This window comes from Eulemur rufifrons, chromosome 3 (assembly GCF_041146395.1).
Source record: "Eulemur rufifrons isolate Redbay chromosome 3, OSU_ERuf_1, whole genome shotgun sequence".
Classification (NCBI taxonomy): domain Eukaryota; kingdom Metazoa; phylum Chordata; class Mammalia; order Primates; family Lemuridae; genus Eulemur; species Eulemur rufifrons.
In genome coordinates this window covers 32,484,283-32,498,392 of record NC_090985.1, presented here as the reverse complement: position 1 = coordinate 32,498,392, position 14,110 = coordinate 32,484,283, and positions in this window count along the sequence as shown.

Below are 14,110 nucleotides of genomic sequence, written 5' to 3'. Positions count from 1 at the left end.
ATCTCTCTGGAGGCAAAGACTCCTGGCCTTGTGTAGCCAGGTCATCTCCAGAACACACACAGCTCTATTCTGTGAGGACAGATCAGCCCCACCCTCGGGTTGTGGCTCTGAACACAGGTTAGTCTCTGTGTCCTTAAGGTTGATGCCATTGAAGTGTTCTTATGAGGAAGCATGTCAGGGCTTTTTATTTATGGGGGGTTTGTTTGTATTTTGGTTTTTTGATTGTTTTTTTCTTTTTGCTAAGAGCTTAGAATGAGCAAAGAAAGAGCTATGAATAATTCCAGTCAATAAGGCTCCAACATTTTTTATATAAGGGCTTAGGATAGTGCTTTTTAAAATACCTTGTTCCATGACCTACAGTAAAAAAATATATTTTATGTCATGCCCCAGTATGCATACACAGACACACACATATATAAAAGATACATAAAACAGGAATAAATATATTACACCACAGTACTTACCTTAATGCATGCAATGTGCTCCTATTCTATTCCATTCCTTCCGTTCCATTCTATTTCATTCTATATTCTTTTATTTTAAAAAATCTTGGAAGTACCCATTAAATTGACTTTAACACCCACCAATATATTTTGAAGTTTTAAAATATTGATTTAGGGGCGACGATCTCGGAGGTCGTGGCTTGTCTTAAAGCTGGGTTTGCACTGTGTGTGACAGCAGATTGAGAACATGCCAACTGCCCTTACCAATGAAGGGGACAGTGGAGACCATGGGGCAGCTGTTCGGCCCCCCATCCTCCCCTCCCCCGGGCCCGCCTCACTGGCACATCGTGCCTGTTGGTTTGCTGCACAGCAATTCTGGGAGTGTTCCTGGGGCAGTGTGACCAGACAGGGAGGGGCTTGGAATCTCCTCTTAGGAGGAGCTGGGGACTTGGGGACGAGGTGGCCTGGGACAGTTGAGGAGGCTGTGAGCATAGACTCCCAAGGACTGGGCCAGAGTAAAGGATGGACACTCCAGGGAGAGGGACTCCAGGGCACCGTGAAGGCTGGCTCTCTGGAAGGCCATCACAGCCTTCAGAGGTTAGGTGTGGGGGGGATTCAACCAAAGTGGCGGGTGCAGAAGCCAGTAAGAGGAAATTCCAGGCAGGCTGTGTTGACCGTACATGCACATTTCCTTCCTCTTCTGTGGTAATTATCTACCTACTGATTGTCAGTATTAGCTGAGTGTGCATAGAAGTCATTAGGTGTTAATCCTGTTCTGAGTGCTTTATGTATAGCTCACTTAACCCTCACAACAACCCTAGGAGGTAGGATTTATTGTTATCGTCTCCACTTTACGACTGGGGAGACTGGAGAGATTAAGTAAATGGTCCAAGATTGCCAGTCTAGATTTGACCTCATGTGTCCGGCTCAAGAGTCTGCCACTCACCACTTCATCACTGCTCTGTGTGGCCTCCTGCGGGGGAGCCGTGTGCCCGGCGTGCTGGCTGACACGGCCAAGGAGCGACTGGCCAAGGAGAGGGTGGACTTGCCGTTCCTGGTGATCGTTGTCTTGGAGCATAGAATATGGAGCTGGGGTTGATAAAACATGAGGCTGCAGAGACGGGATGGGCCTGATGCTGGAGGTCATGTACATCCTGCTGGAGACTTTGGGTTTCTGAAACACCAGTTCTGAAGGACAGGACCAAATGAGGCTCGAAAACATTAGAGTTAAAAAAAATTAAACAGGCTCCTCTAGTGAACTAAAATAAAATCTTGAGCCCTCCAGCTGCCTGAATGGACCCCCCTCTTGGCCAACGGGACCCCGGAAAATCCTTAAAGCTGAGTTTCCAGCCATGAGGAGAAGGGAGGTCAGACAGGCCTCGTTATGCCCTGTCCCTTATGGAATTATTCTTTGTAACAACAAGACACTAAATCCTTAGCAAGCCTGAGGCCATGTAAGACAAAGGTTAAACCACACTTGCAGGTTATCAACTGACTTCACAGATCACTTGATTCTTGATGTCTGTCCGGTGGCTTGTCTCTGAGTAACAGACTTCCTTAACTTAAAACATTTCCAAGCCTGTAGACAAAGCTTCATTTCTTTAACCAATTGCAAGTCAAAGAATTTTTAAACCCACCTATAACCTGTGAGCTCCGGCTTCGAGATGTCCTGCCTTTTCAGTCCAGACCAATGTACGCCTTCCATGTATTAATTTATGATTTTATGTGTAATTCCTGTCTCCCTGAAATGTATAAAACCAAACTGTAACCCAGCCATGGTGAGACCACTTGCTCATGGCTTCTTGGGCGTGGCTCTCCGGGCCATAGTTGCCTGTATTCAGCTCAGAATAAACCTCTTCAAATCATTTTACAAAATTTAGATTCTTTTCCGTTGACGCTGCTATGCAGATTCAGTCACCCCTCGGGGATGGGGTGGAGGTGGGCACAGTGTGCCACCGTCCCCACAGATGTTTGACCATGAGTGATTTTTGCCCCGAGCATTTTCACTCTCGGGTCTTGGCAGCACTTGAAAAAGGAAATACTGCTCTAGACGTGGAGATGTTACCGTGAGGTTTAAAGTAGGGACAGTGGTGCTGATGCCATCAGCCTGTGAAGGAGCTCAGGAAATTTCCCCCGAAAATATGACTCCTTGGTATAAAGAGTATTTTGAATTAAAGGCCTTTAGAGATCAACAGGCGTTGCAAGAGGCTTTCTCTCTTTCTTCATTAAAAAACAGACCCACCAAAAAGAACAACTGACTTTCCTTTCCCTCTCTGTTTCTCAGTATATTACAGAAAAGAAGATCAAGAGTGCATCCGACCTGGCCCAAATCATTTTAAATATAATACCTGTCTCTCAGGTTAATTCAATTTCCAAAGAGGATCATTTACAAGTAAATCTGTTCTCCCATCCCTTTATTCTCCCAGTATCTATTCATCCTCCCTAGTACCCATTTATTGCCCCTAAGCAGAACTGTCTGTATTCCTCATCTCCCTCTCCCCTCTAAAATGAGGGTATATAAATTTCTGGACTCCACTAGGATATTGGGTAATCACTCTGATTCTACCCGTGTGCATGGTAAATAAATCTCTTTCTCTTATTAATCTACCCTGTTGTGACTTGATCTTTCAGCAAACCTTTCTGGGCAAAGGGGAAGTTTCCCCTCATCCCCACACTTGCATTTTAGAAAGATCATTCTGGTTTCAGAGCAGAAAATGGACATGATGGGAGGCTGGGTAGGAGTGCAAGAATGATGCCTGAAAGACTAGTTAGGAGGTAGGTATACTGAGTCTGGGCACTTGTAAAAGGAATCATGAGGTGAGATGAATTACAGAAACATTCAGAGAACAAGATTAATGGGAGTTTCCCACATGCAGGGGAGGAGAGCAGTGGATAGAGGTGACACCCAGATTTCTGACCTGGGTGCCGGCTTCCTGTGGCTTCTCCTACCTGAGTTAGATGACAACAGAATAGGTGGTGGGGGTGGGGAATGAAGGACCGCTTGGGAACATATGGGGTATAAGATGCTAACGGGGTACTCAGAGAAGCCCAGCAGGAAGGTGGGTCTATTAGGGACTGAAGTTAAGGAGCGAGGTCAGGCAGGAGGTGCAGACATGGGACCCATCTGCATGCGCTGGTACTTAAAGTCACAAAAGAAGTGTGAACTAAAATAAAACCTTAAGCCCCCCATCTGACTCAACGGATACCCTCTTGGCAAAGGGGATCCCAGAAATACCCTAAAGCTGAGTGGCTGACCATGAGAAGGAACCCCTCCCTTCTTGGAAATATCCTTTGTAACAATAAGATGCAAAATCCCTAGCAGGCTTAAAGCTCTATAAGACAAATCTTATACCACACCTGCAGGTCATCAATTTACTTACCAGATCACTTGAGCTTCAGTAAAGGTAAATGTCTGGTGGCTTGTCTCTGATTACCAGACATCCTCATCTTAAGTTAAAACATTCCAAGCTTTCAGACAGAGCTTCATTTCTTTAACCAATTACAAATCAGAGAATCTTTCAACCTACCTATAACCTGTAAGCCCTACTCCCCTTCCCGCTTTGAGATGCCCTGCTTTTTCAGGCCAAACCAATGTATGCCCTCCATGTATTGACTTAAGATCTTATGCGTAATTCCTTTCTCCATAAACGTATAAAACCAAACTGTAACCCAGACATTGTGGGCACATTTTCTCAGGACCTCTTAAGGACAGACATGTACTCCAGGCTGGTCACACACATTCATCTCAGAATAAACCTCCTTAAATTATTTTACAGAGTATGGGGTTTTTGTATGTTTGTTTGTTTACATTAACAGAAGTCCCATCAGGTAGAGAGAGGATCTAGACAAGAGGAAGGCCGAGGTTCCGGTGAATCACCAGCCTGCAGTGGGTGAGCTGAGAAAGACGAGTCCAGAAGGGGAGGACTAACAATGCCCAGAGACACAAATCTGGCCAGGGGAGTTATGTCGCAAAAGCCAAGGGGATAGGGATTTAAAAATAGGAACTCGAAACCCATGAGCTTTGCAGGGTTCATTCCACTGCCCGTACCTTTAGAGACAGGATTTCTCAAGTTCTCACAGGGGCAATGTGTGGTTAAGAAAACATGTATAGGAAGGTCAAAGTGAGCTGGAGGGGTGAGGTCATGAGTAAAGCTTTGACATCACTTAGAGATTTTATTTTAGCAGTTACCAGAGAACTAGCACATTATGTAAAATAATTTGTATCTTGTTTTAGTGGCAATAATGTTAACTAAGACTTGTAGAGTGCTTCTCTGGTTCCATTGGCAATACTAGATATTTTCACGTATTAAATGAGATTAAGTGATCTCATTCAATACTTAAAATAACCCTACAGGGAATATAATATTTTGTGTCCATTTTCCAAATGAAACACACACACACACACACACAAACACACACACACACGAGGGCTTGGACTATTTAAGTGCCCAAAGCCACTGTATTAAAAAGTAGCAGAGCAAGGATTCTAATGAGGATTTGTCCATACACAAAACCGGTGCCGTTAGCCCCTGCACTGTGCAATATCGTACACACCATGGCATAAATATCTAGCTACAAGTTCCTTCCTCACTAGAAACTGTTCAGGATGTAACTCCCTCAGAGTCTTAGTAAGATGCCTGCACATTCTGCTCACTTTGTGCAGGGAATATACAAACTAAGAACAATCTTAAGCTTTCTTTCTTTTTTTTTTTAACTAATTGTTCAACATCTTTTAAGCTTTTGCTAATGGTTCTATATCTCTCCTCCTAAGTTATCTCAAGGAATGCCTTGAAATTTGCAAAGATTCAATTGAAAATGCTTAGGTACATAGAAGATGATCTATATCTGTTACAATCATGTATGAGAGAAATTTGTGGATGGGAAAGGTTTGCAATAGGTTCTAATTTTCAAATGTAATCATTTGTGCATGTTGTAGGAAGGAAACAACTCAGTTTCCTTAGCATCCTAAGGTGAGGATAAACATATTTTGGAGCTATCATTTTCCTAGAAACAGAGCCCATGGATTATGGCCCCTTTTCCCAATGTGAACATTGTCAAAAAGTAGAAACAACAAAACTATTCCTTTTGGGGGACTTACAGGCATTCTCTCTGATCCTCCTTCAGGTTGATAAGAAACTAAGAAGCAGACCCCTCGACTACACTTTTTAGAAATAGAAGATTATATCCCTTTACAATGTCTGTCAGCTTGAAAGAACTGTGAGTCACAGCAAAATGGCATTTCATATTTAGTTATTCATTTCCCATGCAGATCAAGGTGACAAATCTTGTGCAAAATCGTTCTCCATGACTCACATCAGCTTTTTAAGATGTTGGTAACAAAGTTTGATGAATCCTTATCGACCCAGCTTTGAGGGTGTACACAATTTATCTCAGCTATTAATAAGATATGCAGTCTTCGTTGGGCTCCGCACATAATTATATTTTCTTTCCCTCGGCGTATCTCCCATGACAAGAGGGAAGATGTATTCCAGACTCGACAGGGCCTTCGTGAGCCGTGTCGAAAGAAATGCTTCTAGATTTTACCACACCTAGAAATCTTGGGATGGATTCCAGATATAGGGCAAAAGTGAGACACACAGAGAAATGGACATAAAATAGTATAATAATAAAAATAATTTGCTATTAATGAATCAATAACTCATTAATATTGCAACTTACATAAGGAAAAGTACAAAGGTTGAAGAGATGCTAATCATGTAGAAGATTCTTGTTTCCTGTGGCTGGAGCTTTCATTTTATTTTATCAGCCCCTCTGATCGGCTGTGCCAAATCTAACCTTTGTTATTTAATTAGTTAACTCATTTTTTTTCCCACTGATATTTATTCAGAAAACTTATTAGGCGCCAGGGTATGAAGCTGGGTAAGGCCTGGTCCCTGGCTGAGAAGATGCTCACAGCCCCGTGGGGAAGTCCCTTATTAACAGTTATGTCTTGATTCTGTGCAGTTTAGGTAGACATGTGGGACCACAGAGAAGAGACTGAACAATTTTGTGTGTGCACCCCAGTCAGATTTCAGAGAGGGGCAGACATTTGATTTACGGTATAGCACAGAAATGAAAGCACAAAACTCTGAGTTAGTAGCTGGGCTTGAGCCTTAGGTCAGAAACTTTGGGCGTGGGTTTTACCTTTCTAGCTCTCAGCTTTCTCATCTGTAAAATGGGGTTAGGATAGCACTCATCCTCTCAGCAGTAGGGGAGGATTACATGAGGCTATCTATGCACATGAAACACTTAGCAATGGCAATGTGTGTTTAGAGGAAAGTCACGCTCAAGACCTGCTTTCTGAATGAGGAAATGAATGCACACTCTGGGTCACAGGTACTCGGCAGTCTCTGGAACCTCCTTCCAAACATGAGCTGGAGGGATGGACGGACTTGAATACAGATCACGAGCCACCCATACTGTGCAAGTAACCACCCTCTCCTGGTGTCTGTATGCATATGGCATGATAAGAGATGGCTCCTTTAGCTACTTTCTCTTCCTTCCTTCCTACCTCCCCTCCTCACCCACCTTGTTTCTGTCACCATCTATCTAATCCTCACCTGTCAATTACGGATGCAGTCAGTGGCAAATAAAAGACGACCCAAGTAACAGGAGTTTCACCTCCAAAGAATTTGTTTGTCTCAAATGACACTCTTGTGTTGGCCATCACTAGGGGACCAGCCCCTAGCATCTCCCTGTTTGGTGTTGTGATTTTGTCCTCGTGGTCCCAAGAGGGCTGCAGCATCTCCAGGCCTGATATCCACATTCCAGGGAGGGAGAAGAGGGAAAGGTGCAGGAGCAAAGGAGCGAGTGCAGGGCTGAAGGGCATGCCAGCTGAGTCTCTCCTAAAGAGTTCTACCCAGGGCTTCCTACATTCCACTGGGCACAGTGTCCCACATGGCCACTGCTACCTGTAGCAGTCTGGAAAGGAAGGGAAGGACAAAAGGAGAAGGGTGGCTTTGCAGTTGCATTAATGTGACAACTGCCATCACTGCTATTACCCCTGTCCCATGAAAGTCCAATGTTAAGGCTTTAATGAGCTTTTATAGTGAACTAACACTGATGATGCCATTCAAGAGCACATCACTCCACAGTTTATAGCATGCTTTCCACTATGACTTCCTATTTGACTCTAACAACCATCTAGCATCGTACATCCATTCTGAGAAAGGAAACTGGCCCAATCTTACACAAGACGGTGAGAAATGCACTAGATTTGGAGCCAAAGTAGGAACATTTAGTCCTAGCTTGGGAGCATATTGGAATCAGGTGGAACAGGAATCATATGTTGGTTTGGCTCATTTGCTGTGCTACCCCGGTGTCATAGTCAGTTTTGTGCTGCTTTGACAGAACACCCAAGACTGGGTAATTCATAAAGAGTAGAAATTTATTTCTCACAGTTCTGGATGCTGGGAAGTCCAAGACTGAGGGACTGGCATCTGGTGAGGGCCTTGTTGCTGCGTCATCCCATGGTGGCGGGAAGAGGGATGAGAGACAGAGAAAAGAGGACTAGACTCACTCTTTCATGGTAAGTCATCACCCATGATAATGACATTAATTCATTCGTGAGAAAAGTTAGACAAGAAGTTTCAGCTTTGAGCAAGTAAGCAGAAATGGAAACAGAGCATGGCACAGAAGAACATAAAATGAGGTTGAAAAGCACAGGTGCTAAGTACTGTGTAATCCACCTCACCCGGCTCGTCACGATGGCCTGACACTAGGATAGAAGTGCTTTTCTCAGCCTGGCTACAATGCCAGGGACCAGATACAACTGGGACCCCAGTCCCAGAACACCTAGGGCAGGTGTCTTTTCAACAAACTCTTCCTAAATAAACCAAACAAGCAGCTGACACCCAGAGTGCACCTCTTCAGCTCTGTGCAAGAGGAAAGATGTGGTCATTTGTTCAGATTTGCAGCTGGGACCTCAGAATGGGGTGAGTAGTAAATGCCGCCATGAAAGCCCCATTCAGTGCTCAGACACTATGGTTCCATGGAAGACTGTATTGGGTTTCTGGTTTTGTTTTCTTTTTCTAAAAGCCATCATGCATTCATTCTGCTATGGATATTTATTAAGCACCTACTATGCACCAGGCACACTGTAGGACATGGTAGATGCCACACTTACTTGAAGGGACTGCCTCATGAAGCTTAGAGTCTGGTGCAGAAAGAAACTAGGCAGGTAACAGACAGATAAGCACATCATCACAAATAGAAGGGAAACGCTGGGGAAGAAGCCCACGTTCTGGTGTCAGGGGGACAATTGGGCTGATGCACATGGTTAAAGAGGTTGGGAAAGAGCCTACTGAGGGGACAACATTCAGTGAGGCCCAAGGAATGAGATGGACCAGCCTCAGCCCCTGGACTCTGCTTCCCTCAGCAAAACCCACAGACTGCAGGGCAGGGGCTGTGGCCGGGGTGGGCGCTCAAGGGCCAGGTAATACAGAAGCTTCTGAGTGACAGGAGTCACAAGCCTGGAATGACACATTTTCTTTCATTCTCTAGCACAGTTGAGCAGATGCACACATGCTCCTCAGCATCTGAGAGGGCAGAGGCGCTGTCAGGAAGGCAGGCAGTTGGGATGGTTCTTTGGCAGGAAGGCCCGGCTTCCTAGTGATCCTTTAGGAAGGCCACACAGAGATGGCCTGGTGACAAAGGCCATATCAGAGCCCCTGGGACTGAGGGTACAGTTGGTACCGGGACTGCCAGCAGCGCTGGGTGCTCCATCCTTTGGCTCACAGAGCATCTTGTCCCAAAGCCTCTCACAGCCCTGATCCTGAGACAGTGTGCAATTCACTTCCACATCTCTGTCCCTGTGCAGAGGACGTTTGTCAGCATGCTCTGAGTAGCACCTGTGCTCCTCATCCCCATGATCATTGCATCTCCCCAGTTGCTATGGTTTGAATATTTGTCCCCTCCAAAACCCATGTGGCAGTGTGGAGAGGTAGGTCCTTTAAGAGGTTATTGGATTTTGAGGGCTCTGCTCTCATGAATAGATTAATCCAATTGGCAGATTAATGGATTAATGGGTTATCACAGGAGCGGGACTGGCGGCTTTATAAGAAGAGGAAGAGCTCTGAGCTAGCACGTAAGCACGCTCAGCCTCCTCGCCATGTGACATCCTGTTACTACTGTGGTAAAAGTAGCAACAGCAGCAGCAGCAGCAGTGGTAATAGCAGTACTACTAGCGGCAGCAGTAGTAGTAACCGTGCTCGTAGTAGCAGTAGCAATAGCAGCAGTAGCAGCAGTGGTAGTAACACGTTCTGAGCACTGCCTACAACTCAGCGCTGCTCTGTGTGATCGCCGTGAGTCAGCTCACTTAATTTCAGAACAATACTAAGAGGTAGGGAGTATGTATGTCTCCCGTTTCACCCTGTGCTGAGGATCACAGAAGGTAAGTATCTTGTCTGAAGTCACACAGCTGGTTTCTGTCTCTATTCCAGCCCTTCCCTCCTCCCACTCTGCCTCCTTCCTAGGTGTTCATCTAGATGGAACATCTTCATGTCATAGATTGGAAAGTGGGTGACCATAGATGAGAGACACGTGGCTGTGATGACAGTCAGGTAGTCCCCTGTCTGAATGCCAGTTCTACTGTTCACTCAACATAGGACTCATCCTTTCCGGCTCCCCTCTGGCCGCTCCATGCAGCACACACGGTGGGTCAGAGGCTGGGTCCTCACTTGGACCTCCAGGACGATCACACTGTCACATGTGCAATGTGTCCAGCATTGGCATGGCCAACCCGTGCCACCCAGCTGCTCACAGTCACCTTCTCTGCAGGAGCTCGGACTTGCAGGAAACTTGCTGCCACTTCGGAAGCTCCCTCTCTGCTGTCATGTGCGGGCCTGTCCTGCATCTTCCTTGGCCACAGCCTTCCAGCTGCAGATGCAACCCCTGTTTGCATTCACCAAACGCTTTGCTTTTCCAGCCTTTGAAAGCGAAGGAGCCAGCTCGGGGCAGGAGCCAGGCACTGTGGGGGCAGTGTGGGGCCAGGTGGGAGGTGAAACCCTGGAAATGGGATTTGAAGGTCCAATTGTGCGAGGGCAGGACACAGAGAATGCTCAGGCAGGTCATAGGGGACAGACTGATGCCTCAGCGCATCAATTGTTTCTGAAGAAAGAGCCAGAAGGTCATTACAACTACACTGGGCGCTTTTATGCCCCTTCCTTAGTGTGCATGCGTTTCCCCCGCATCTCTGAGCACCAGGTCCTTCAAGACAGAAGTGTGGATTCTGAGACGCGAGCACATTGCCCCCGCCCCCGCCTGATGGGGCCAGGTGGACTGTCCCCAGATAGGGAAGAGACACCCATCCCCACCGCGTGTTCCGAGGCCAGGCTTGGTCCTCAGCCCTTCCCTCTCTCCTGCGTGTCTCTCTCAAGTCCCCGCCCTCGATCTCTCTGCTTTCCGACCATAGTCCTCAATGTTCCCAGGCCCTTTGTCTCTCTCCCCTCCCTCCCCCTCCTTCCCCTCCCCCTCCTTCTCACCAGAGCCTGATTAGCCCACCTAGGAGAGTGTGAGACCAGGGATGGAGGTGGTTCTAAACTCTGTGCTGCTAGAGATGAACCATAAACATGCAGCCTCAGCTGCACAGGGAAACAGCCCTGAGGGCAAAATGAACACGGACAAGAAGGCAGAAAGTCACAACGAAATAGGCCGCAACTGATCACCTCATGCCTGGACTCACACTTCCTCTTGACTTCCTGCCCGGAAATTTGCTTAGTTTTCAAGTCACTTTAAGTCAGAAACCCACAGGAATGTTAAGAGCAGTTAACACTAAGATTTTGGGTGATGGAAGTTTCTTCTTCACAAATGTGCATTTTCTGTATTTCCAGCACTCACGCATGTAGGTTTTTAAAACTAAAACCAGGAAAAAATATTTGTAAGAAAGAAGCAATTTTTATTCCCCACTAACCTCAGGGCCTTTAAGTTTGGAAGCGGCTTTGAGGAAGGGCCGGGCCAGCCACTGCTGACTTCACTGTGGCCGGTTCCCGGGAACTGACATCACTGTTGCCTTTGGAACACGTTCTAGGCTCTGAAAAGAAAAGACCGAGTCTCCACCAAGTAACTCCCTGAGATTAAAAGCAACTTCAGGCAATAGTTTCTTTTGGACATAAACTCTGGAGAGACTCCATTCAATTTATAATCAAATGAGATCAGAGGGTGAGAAGGCAGGCCCGGCAGAGGGTCCCCGTGGGATCTGTTGACCTGAGACTCTGAGACATAACTGAGCAAGAGCTTGTTTTAAAAGGAGAGGCACTCTTGGCCGGGCGCGGTGGCTCACGCCTGTAATCCTAGCACTCTGGGAGGCCGAGACGGGTGGATCGCTGGAGGTCAGGAGTTCGAGACCAGCCTGAGCAAGAGCGAGACCCCGTCTCTACTAAAAATAGAAAGACATTATATGGACAACTAAAATATATATATACAAAAAATTAGCCGGGCATGGTGGCACATGCCTGTAGTCCCAGCTACTCGGGAGGCTGAGGCAGTAGGATCGCTTAAGCCCAGGAGTTTGAGGTTGCTGTGAGCTAGGCTGACGCCACGGCACTCACTCTAGCCAGGGCAACAGAGTGAGACTCTGTCTCAAAAAAAAAAAAAAAAAAGGAGAGGCACTCTCAAGGCACGTTTGGTTCTAGGGCAAAGGCCCTGCATTGGAAATGAGCAGTGGCCAGGCTTTAGCTGGGGTCTGCCACAGAGGCTGTCTGTAGACCCCCAGCCAGGCCCCATGTCTTCCTGTCTGAGTTTGGGGTAAGGGGGCTCTTGTCCCAAGACTCTCTAAGACACTGGAAGCACAAAGCCTCTGTGCCTTAGGATCTGGGGGCACAGTGGGGTGGAGGGATACCCTGTCCTTGAGCAGAGGACACTTAGTGGCTTCGTTGATCGCCGTGGCTGTGCCTAACCTTCAGGCTAGTTATGCGATAGCATCCTCCACTGGCCATCGGCAGGTGTCAGCGACGGCGTCCCAGACATCAAGAAGCCAAAACCACAGCAGAAAAAGCAACTGAGAGGCCCGTGCGTATGAGCAGGAAGGCAGTTCTGCCCCCACCAAACTCCCAGAAATGGCTGAAGTCCCTGGTCACGGAAGAGGTTGAAAGTTTTTACTGAGTGATCTCCTTTTCCTCTCCAGCTGGAGAAATCTCAGGGTTAACTCTGGTGAAAGACATAAAGACACGTCGATCTCTGTGATAGAAATGTTAGGTGCCACCAGTTGTGTTTATTTCTTTTCTCCATTTAGACTCCTAATTCCAAAGAAACTGGTTCTTCCCTGAATTTGGCCATCGATCCCCAGCTCCAGCCCTCTCTGGGCCTAGGGGAGAGAACAAAATCCAGATGAGGGATGCAAGCAGGCGAATCAGAACGTTTCTATGAAACATGATATATAGATTATAGGAAATCAAGGTTCTTTGGGGGAGATCATGAGCTGCGAACATCCAGGTATGGGATACACAGAAGGCATTTGTTCTGCTACCATTGCAGAAAGCCCAGTTGGGATGAAGTTAACACACAGGGAAGCAAGTGAAACACTGTTACAAACACAGAACCACGGCATCAGCAGAGCCCCTAGATCTGGATGTGCCTGTAGCCAGTGGATTCCCTTCTGTTTTAAGCTTATATTTTCCTCCTTCTCTCCTTCTCTCCCTCCCTCCCTTCCTTTCTTCCTTTCTTTCTAATTTACATTTAGTTGATTTCTTTTAAGAGAGTTCTGTTTAACTGAGAAATTAGTGCTTGGACATGGCAGGCGCTATAATATGGGCTCACCTGGGTCCAGGTGGGGTGCAGGACATGAGGAGTCCTCTGCTGCCTCTGGGAAGCTGACAGTCCCTCTTCTGCAACAGTGGCAGAGCAGTCAGTTAAATTGCTACTATGTGTATCTATGACCTCAGACACTGAACCTCCTGAGACTGGCGCTTGGAGGACTTGGCAGATGATACCAGGATGTTAAGAAGTATTTCCATGGTAGACAGTATGGGACTGTCAGGAAGTACTTCCTTGGTAGACGATCAGTGTGTGAGGAGGTATTTCCATGGTAGATGATATCAGAGTGTTGGGAAGTATTTTACTCCTCAGACCGCTTCCACTATTGCACTGCGGTAGAGGGACAACCCTTCATCCCAGCCAATCCTTTCTAAAGAAGGAAAGAATTGGTGGACATTTTGTTTAGAGGCATTTTTTGCCTCTGGGCAGCTGTCCAAGATCACTGAGAATCAGATTTATGAAGCTTGTAAATTTGCAAAAGCCCAGTTCCGTACCCCAATAAAGCTACTGAAGTTGGGATATATAACTAGAAATAGGATTGTGGCCCAAAAGGAGTTGGAAAATAGGGGAAGCCTGACCCTTCAGATTCCCCCAGAATGCCCTCTCTGCCTGCTTGGATTTCCAGCCTGGAGGCGGAGCAGGGGGATAGATTAGCTCTGCCTCCCACCGAGCCAGCCACCCAGATGGAAGCCATTTGGCTGAGGAATACAGGAACAGGCAGAGCTTTGCGATCCCTTAATAAGCAACAAAAACTTCAAGGGTGTATCCAGATTCGTGGACTCTGACTCAAAAAGCTCTTGTCTTTCGTGACCAGCCAGTGATGTTTCCAGAAACTGAATCAAGCAATGGATGACTGAGATGTAGGGAATTTGTATGGCAGGAAGAACTTCATGCCTGGTGAACACAGGTTGGTGGAC